Source organism: Onychostoma macrolepis, chromosome 14 (genome assembly GCF_012432095.1).
Source record: "Onychostoma macrolepis isolate SWU-2019 chromosome 14, ASM1243209v1, whole genome shotgun sequence".
In the NCBI taxonomy this organism is placed as follows: Eukaryota; Metazoa; Chordata; class Actinopteri; order Cypriniformes; family Cyprinidae; genus Onychostoma; species Onychostoma macrolepis.
The window spans coordinates 1,325,021-1,334,049 of record NC_081168.1 but is presented as its reverse complement, the minus strand read 5'-3'; the positions used below and the strand labels follow the sequence as shown (position 1 = coordinate 1,334,049).

General features: G+C 37.9%; 1 pseudogene; it reads left to right on the top strand.

Moving 5' to 3' along the window:
• The first annotated feature begins 452 nt into the window (after nt 1-452).
• LOC131553949 (putative nuclease HARBI1) lies at nt 453-1,633 on the top strand (annotated as a pseudogene).
• The last annotated feature ends 7,396 nt before the right edge of the window (nt 1,634-9,029 follow it).

Sequence of the window (9,029 nt, the reverse complement as noted above, 5' to 3'; positions counted from 1 at the left end):
AGAAAGATGTTATCAAGTGAACGTCATTTATCAGATTATCCTAATTTAAACTGATTTTTACACCACTGACTTACAGTCCTGTGAAACCCCTCTTTGACGGATTTGTGCCCAGGAAAAAACACTTTCCTTAAAATCTGCATACAGCAGACTTATGTGTTCTGCATCTCCGATGTTTTAAAGTGCATTTTTCTTATTTTGGGTGAGATGGAAAGAAACTCCGGGTTTACCAAAGAAAACCTGCTCCCGACCACGGGTGTATTCCAGAAAGCAGGTTATGTGACATACCTGGGTATGTTTGAGGATAAGTGAGCGGATAAACTCAGCTTTCGGTTCCAAAATCGGAGGTTACTTTCAGGGTGTGTAAGTAACCATAGCAACTTGCTCTCTGAAGATAACCTGCTCCGGAGCAGGTTATGTTCCAGGGTTAGTTTATTTCAGAGAGGTCACACAGCATGGCGTGCCCTTTTGATGACGATCCTGTGGATGTAGAAGCACAGATGATACAAGGTTTTTTGCACCGCGAGAGGGTGATAAGGCCACGTATCGATGTGTTTTCATATCCGAATGAATATTTGCACGAGCGTTACCGTTTTTCAAAAGATTCGTTCATTTATTTAAAGAATTTTTTGAAACCTTACATATCAAACATGATGAACCGCGGGTCAGCGCTTACTACAGAACACATTCTGTGCATTGCTCTTCGTTTTTTTGCAACAGGGAGTTTTCCATACAATGTGGCCGATGCAGAGCATGTGGGAAAGGCAACTGTGTGTAGAGCCGTTCGTACAGTATGCCTGGCACTGAAGCGGTTTCTACACACTTTTGTACTGTTCCCTGGCCATAAACCTGTGCGCCTTATTAAAGAAGAATTCCACAAAGTGGCAGGTTTGTCCTGTCTATGAGAATCTATAAGTGACATATTAGTTACAGACCATTACTTGCTCTAAGCATACTGCACACACACACACACAGACACAGACACAGTGATTTAATTCTTTAATAACATAACTTTACATTGCAGGTTTCCCAAATGTGATTGGGTGCATTGATGGCACCCACATTCCTATTAAAGCTCCTTCAGTCAATGAAGGATACTATGTTAAAAGTGTTAAAAGCATTAAACTCATCACTTGGCCCCACTAACTAGGTAATATGTGATGCGACCCACATCATCGCTAATGTTGAGGCCAAGTGGCCAGGGTCTGTACATGATGCCAGAATTTTTAGGGAGTCATCCTTGTGTCCCAAATTCCAACAGGGTACGTTTTGCTCTACACAGTGTTTTTATTGTTTTGATTACATTTTTATTTGTACACTTCAATCATTATAGGACACTTCAGTGGTTACTTGCTGGGGGACAGAGGGTACCCTATCTTCAACCTGAGCCTGGACCACAGACACGGTTCAATCTGACCCACAGTAGGACACGGGCCAAGGTCGAGATGACCATAGGCATCCTGAAGGCAAGGTTTCAGTGTCTGCGTGGGCTGAGGGTCAGTACAGAGAGGGCATGTGACATCACAGTTGCTTGTGTTGTCCTTCACAACATTGCCACAATAAGAGAAGAGAGCCACCCCCTGCACTCGATGAAGATAGCCTAGAGGAACCCCAAATTAATGTAGCAGACCAATGAGATGGCAGAGTGCTAAGAGACATTATTTGTCAAAATCACTTTATTTGAATGGTTTGCAATGAAGCATTGTTTATTTCTTGATTTCCTGAAATAAAAGAAAAAAATCGATTTTTAGTCATTGCTTTATATACCATTGAACACCAACTAACAGGTCAGTCTTCATATACAATTCACACCTTTAGGCGATGCTCCAGCATTTCTATTTCAAGTTGGGCTTTCTTAATGGACAGCCTTTTTTCCTCTATTTGAAGCTGTATAAGGTCCATCTCAATGTCACTTTTTTATTTGCCTTTGAAGATAGACCTTATACAGCTCCTTTGCAGACAACTATGAAGGCAGAATAAAAAAAGTTGGTTAAAATCTGTGAGACAATAACATATTTATATTCACGAAGCATCATTTCAGATTGGGACTTCGGATTGTGGATCGCAAATCTTTCAGTTAGCGAAATGATATATGAACCAGCTCTGAAGTTCCAGTCTAAATCAAATGATTCGCAATATGCGATCCGAGCGCTTCGAAGCAGTGAATCATTTTGAAACGCAATGGTTTAACTGATTCGTTTCGACAAGTTCCATTTCACCCATCACTACGTGATTTTTAAAACCATTACAAGTGGTGTAGAAATTTGAAAACGAATGGCTCTTTTGATCTGGTTTTTGCTGGTGAATCGCTTGAACTGAATGATCGAAGTCACGAGTTTGAATCAATCGGAGCAGTTCCAGCAGTTGAATCAATCGGAGCAGTTCCACTCACTCAATTGAATCGAAATTACAACAACATACATACACAGATATTTAATTGTTTGATCAAAATTATTGCTAGGAACAACTTAGTAGTGGCTGGATATTGGTAGTGATACGTCATAGTGTTTCTACTAAATTCTGCGCCCTTGCAGTCCACACTTATGAGCTCAAAACAACAGACGCTAAACTTCAGCAGTGATTTCATGGGTTTATTAACAGTAGTCGGTGTCCACTGTGCAGTGTTTATTTCTGAACGCGCTGAACACTGTACTGCTAAATAAAACCTCTTAAACGGATGACCTCTTAAACGGATGATCTGGCTGGTTTATTCCTCATTTCCTTGTTCTTCTGTAAAGACAAACACAGATGAACACAGAAACACAGTCTGGCCGGACTTTTAAAGCTTTAAAGTCTCATTTCGTGGTCAGTTTCTGGCTGAATGACATCACACCCTCTGCTTCTGTCATCATCTGCATCTTCTGCATCTGTGTCTTATTCACATTTTACATGTATTCATTTAGCAGTACTATTATATATATATATATATATATACTACAGTACTGAGTGATTATCATACTCGTTTGTCTGATGTCATCATATCAAAACCATCATTTAGGCCTACATGCACTTGAAAAACAAAAGTTGGCCAAACTTACACAAATAGGTGATGGGAGAAACAAAGCTTTTTGAATATTTGAATCAATTGAACCAATTGCTTTACAAAATGATTCACTGTTCTGAAGCTCTAGAAACACTACATGCTGATCAGAACGGTGCAAATGAAATTAAAACTCAGTCCAAACATGCATAAAAACACTTTTTACAAATCAACTGCAAATGCTTTATTAAAAGTATAATCTATTAAATGCAATTAAAACAAAAATTCATCAAATATCTTTAAATATGAGGTGTCTGCATAATATGTATTATTTTATTAATTTGCAGGGATTGTTCAAGTTGTGCGGCGTTTCATCAGGCAATTAAGAGATTAATAACTACAAATCTTCATTTTTATTACACAAGTGTGTCATAAAAATGTTTACAAATTGATGAAACTGATCCAAGATCAGGTAAAAACTATACACACACTGATTCAGAGACGGGTTTACAGAGATCGACACAGAGCAAAACCAACGAAATTTCCAAACATTTCAAGACGTTTTCAAAGCCTCATTTACTGAACTCATGTGACTTTGACATGACTGGTCAAAACAAATGATTTGCAAAGTGTTTCAAAAGTTACACATTGTCATGCTCCTTTTTTTCTTTTCTTTTTTTTACAAGTTTTTACAATTTTTTACAGTCAAGTCAGACGAAAAGCTTCACAATACACAGGGTTTCAAAGCAACTTTACAAAAATCACGATGTTAATGTTTAATATAATGTTTAATACATATGTGACATATTTAAATATTAATAAAACTGCATAGCAACACCCTGGCAACCAGCTTTTCACACTTAAACACCACCCACATGTTTAAAATTCAGAGGAGTATAGAGTACCTTAAAACCATACTTGAGTAAAAGTACAGATACCTTACAGTGATTATTCCACTACACAAGTCACCAATTCCAAAACGACTCGAGCAAGAGTCTTGGAGTATCTGATTTTAACAGTACTTAAGTATTTTATTCTAAATATAGGCTCAAAGATGCACTAGTCAACAGGCACGTGCACACACAGACATAAAAGTGGGCTTGAGCACCTGCCCTTTTTCATCCTCGAGAGAAAGTGCCCTTTTTTCTGGGGAGTTTTTTTTTTTTTTTAATAAATTAATATATGTGTGCTTGTGTGTTTCTGTTTGCACACAGCTTTCCCTGTCAGTAGTCAAAGAGACATGCCAGTCAAAAACTGTAACGTTGTGGAGAAGCTGGGGACAACAGGCAGAGGCAAGGATCTATGTGCAGGGATTTCATGGAAAAACTAGAACAAACAATAAGCCAAAAACCTCAGGGAACAAAGAACAGAATGATGGGCAAACAAACAACCATTACATTCAACAACTCACAACTCACTAAAGAAACACTAGGACTACATATACAAGCTTAACAAGATAACAAGACACACCTGGGGAGACTAATCAAGGGGAACCAATGAACAAACGGACTACAAACACCACGGAAAACAGGAAGTGACATAAAAGTCCAAGACAAGGCACATGCAGAGAACATGTAACAAAAACAAGAAAGAGCTGATTTATGAGAAGAGCAATCACGTTAATTTTCTAAAACTAAAATAAAAAAAACGATATCCTTCAAAAAGGTATCTTCAGTATAACGGATAGATAAAGTAATGTTAAATAAAATTAAAAAGTCAAAGCCTTCTTGCACTGGATGTGTCATGTCCTTGTCTCATATATAAAACACCTGCGATTCATAACTACTTACTAAGGAGCTCGCATTCACGTAAAGTAGCCTTGGTGACAAGTTTGGGTGAGTAAGGGCAAAACACACAAGATAAAGTGCTTCCAGTGCCCTGTAGTTGGTGATATCACATCTTTTGTAGCAGAAATAATCTGCTGCAGAAAAAGCTAGGTGTCATGCAAAATGTAATGTGTAACTGAAACACAGTACAGCATATATTTTAAACACAGTACAGATACTCATTCAAAAATGTAGTGAAGTAGAGAGTAAAGTTGTAGTTGTACAACTACAGAGTATCCAAAAAGATACTCAAGTACAGTAATTAGTTAATTTACTAAAATAATTTACACCTCTGGTAAAATTGAAGCGTTTGAACGGTTCAGTCTGCGTGAAGAATCAGTGTTCAGTCTGAACTGATCGATTCCTTCATGAATCGGTTTACCCAGAAAGCCCGGCGTTTCTGTTTACACACTCCATTTGATCAGCTGTGCCGCATGACACTTTCATGAGCGGTGGGTCGCTGGCGTTTCCACCGGAGTTAATCTTTCATTCGACTTTCTGAAATGGCTCCAGCACAGCGCACCGACGGCACACATGAAATAACACTCATCCATAAAGAATCATTTGCTTCCCAGATGTTTGATGGCAAATGCTGCCAAGCCCAAACCTCAGCCTCCGCGTCTTCAAGCGCCTCTGATTGTGCGTCTTCCAAACACAATACATATGCATATCAGATCTCAGCGTGCATCAAACCGGCCGATCCAGCCACCTCCCGCTCGCCATTCGACAACACCGCGTTTCTAAGAGAATAAAACATTACAGATTGTTTGCGTGATTCTTCCTGGAAGCATCTGAGAATGATGAATCTTATAACTGGGCACTCGGCCTTTCTGCTAAACACAGCGAACCAAAGATCAGCTCTCAGACACGATGCCAACATCTGAAACACGGAGAAGTAAGAGACAAGTTTAGTCCTCATGATTCTTCTCAACGTGTACTATGAGGGAGAAAAAAATACAGAAATGCAAGATATAAACTCAGAAATCCTTCTCTTCTCTTTTTTTTTTTTTTTGCAATTCTGAGTTTACATCTTGCAATTCTGTTGTTTCCAGGATACAAACTAGTGCTGTCAAACGATTAATCGCATCCAAAATAAAAGTTATTGTTTAATAAAATATTGTTTATTTTATGCATATATAAATACACACACATGCATGTATATATTTAAGAAATATATGTTGCATTTGTATATTAAATATATTTATATGTAAATACATTAATATATACTGTATGAGTTTGTATTTATATATACATAATAAATATACACAGTACACACACATATATTATGTAAACAAAAACTTTTATTTTGGATGTGATTTGGGATCCCAATGCTCCAAATAGTAATTAAACATATAAAGTTATTTGTACATATTCTGAGAGGAGTACCTTTTCTCCACTTGCTTCTCACACGGATTTTCATCAGAAGCACCAACATAAAGACGACACAGATGGTACGCAATCCCGATAAATATGCACATATACACAGAATAACAGTATTTAAGTATTCAAACTAGTCCTGTCAAATGATTAATCGTGATTAAATCGTATCCAAAATAAAAGTTTTTGTTTACATAATATATGTGTGTGTACTGTGTATATTTATAATGTATATACATTTACATTTAGTAATTTTGCAGACACTTTTATCCAAAGCAATTTACAATTGGGGAATCCATAAAGCGATTCATCTTAAAGAGGCAAATAGACACATGATGTGCTCATAATACCTACAAGCTAGAAAGGGAAGGAATAAATAAAGAGAAAGACTAATTTATTTTATTTTATTTTAAATTTAGGATGAAGTCAAGTAGTGTCGAAAGAGATGAGTTTTCAGCTGTCACTTGAAAATTGCCAGGGATTCAGCATTCCGGATAGGGGTGGGAAGATCATTCCACCAGCCAGGAGCGGTGAACGAAAATGTTCTGGAAAGTGATTTTGAGCCTCTGTGATGGTACCACGAGGCGTCACTCACTAGCGGATCTCAGACTTCTGGAGAGAATGAAGATTCATAAAAGTGAGTGGAAGTAGGCGGGTGCTGAGCCTGTGGTTGTTCTATATGCAAGCATCAGTGTCTTGAACTTGATGCGAGTTGCAAACAGAAGCCAGTACAAGGAGATAAAGAGGTGTGACATTGGCTCCTTTGGGCTCGTTGAAGACCAGTCGTGCCGCTGCATTCTGAATAATTTGTAGAGGTTTGATTGTGCTTGATGGAGGTCCAGCTAGAAGAGCATTGCAGTAGTCCAGCCTAGAAATGACAAGGGCCTGGACAAGAAGTTGTGCAGCATGCTCCGTCAGAAAGGGCCTGATCTTTCTGATGTTGTGTAGTGCAAATCTGCAAGATCGAGCAGTCTTTGCAATGTGGTCTTTGAAGGTCAGCTGGTCATCAAAGATTACACCAAGATTTCTGACCGAAGTTGATGGAGTAATTGTAGAAGAACCTAGCTGGATGGTGAAATCACTGGAGTTGGAGTGGCAGGGAAGACAAGAAGCTCAGTCTTTGCCAGGTTGAGCTGTAGGTGATGCTCTTTCATCCATGCTGAGATGTCCACCAGGCAGCCTGAGATCCATGCAGCTACCGTTGGATCATCTGGTTGAAATAAGAGATAGAGCTGTGTGTCATCAGCATAGCAATGGTAGGAGAAGCCATGTGCCTGTATGATGGGACCCAGTGATGTAGTGTATATGGAGAAAAGGAGGGGTCCAAGAACTGATCCCTGAGGAACCCCAGTGACCGGTTGATGTGCTTTGGATACCTCCCCTCCCCAGGACACCCGAACGACCTACCAGTGAGATAGGATTCAAACCAGCGAAATGGAATCCCTGTGATGCCCAGTGATGAGAGGGTGGACAGGAGGATCTGATGATTCCCGGGCTGGCCTGGAGGAGAGAGGACAAATATCGTCTAGACAAGAGGTTAAAGTAGAGCATAAAGTGTCCGTTGCTGCATTCACATCCAGACATGAGAAATGGGTAGGTGAGGGAAGAGAGGAGGATACTACAGAGGAAAGATGGGAGGGAGAAAGGGAGCTTAGGTTTCGTCTAAAAGTAACCTGTATAGGGGTTGGTGGAACACAGGTAGAAAGATGATATGTAGGGGTTTTACCAAAATGTTGTCTGCAATACAATTGTCTGTGTAAATTAAGTCATTAAGTTGGTTGCCTGATTTGTGCGTGCTTGTAGTGGTAAGGCGTTTGAGATCAAATGAAGCAGGAAGTGAATGGAAGTCTATATGGAAGTATATATAAAAGACACACACATACAGCATATATTTTGAAAATATTTGCGTGTATATGTTTATATTCATATAAATTATATCATATATAAATATATTTAATATATAAACATAACATATTTTTCTTAATATATACATGCATGTGTGTTTATTTATATATGCATAATAAATATACACAGTATACACACATATATTATGTAAACAAAAACGTTTATTTTAGATTCGATAATTATTAAGGTAATTAATTATTACTAATTAGTAATATGTCTAGAACATGTAGATATTCTAGATATTCTCTATGTAGATATTAAGGTATTGTCTAATATCATTTCAGATTTTGAGCTTGTTATGTCAGTGTTGTAATTTTGCAACATTGGGTTAAAGGGGTGGACATCACATGGATGAATTGTGCTTCTCACCTGTTCCATGTGAAAAAAAATACTAGTAAAAACTGAAAGTGTTTTGATCATTCACAAGTTTTAACATCTTCTTTGAATTCCAATCAGTATTTAATGACTATTAAATAAGTTGAAGAATAAATTGTTTCCTCAAGAATGTTAAAGTATTTGTGTAGCAATATTTGACACTATCCGTATCTTATCATTTATAAATTATACTTAACTGGTCCTGTTGTGTTTTTTTTTTTTTTTTTCTGGGCTTTGCTTGTTTGCCCAAATATCTGCTTGCTGCATGAGGGACGGGTGATAATGTTTTAGGGCTATTAGCATGATAATTAAGGGGCAAAATAAGCTATAAGACAGCATGGGTGAATTCTGTGGAATGGGCAAATTCTTTAAAATTTGTCAATTTGATTGGGATTGATTTGCATTGAGATTATTTAGCATAGAAAATAATCAGTGCTTTTTCCATCAGCCAGGAAAGACTGTCTCATCATATGTGTAAGATATCACTGAAGCTTGATGAACTGACAGATAATATCCAATAGTTACCAGTACATTTCCCTTGTTTTTTTTTTTTCTTTTTGTTTTTAACA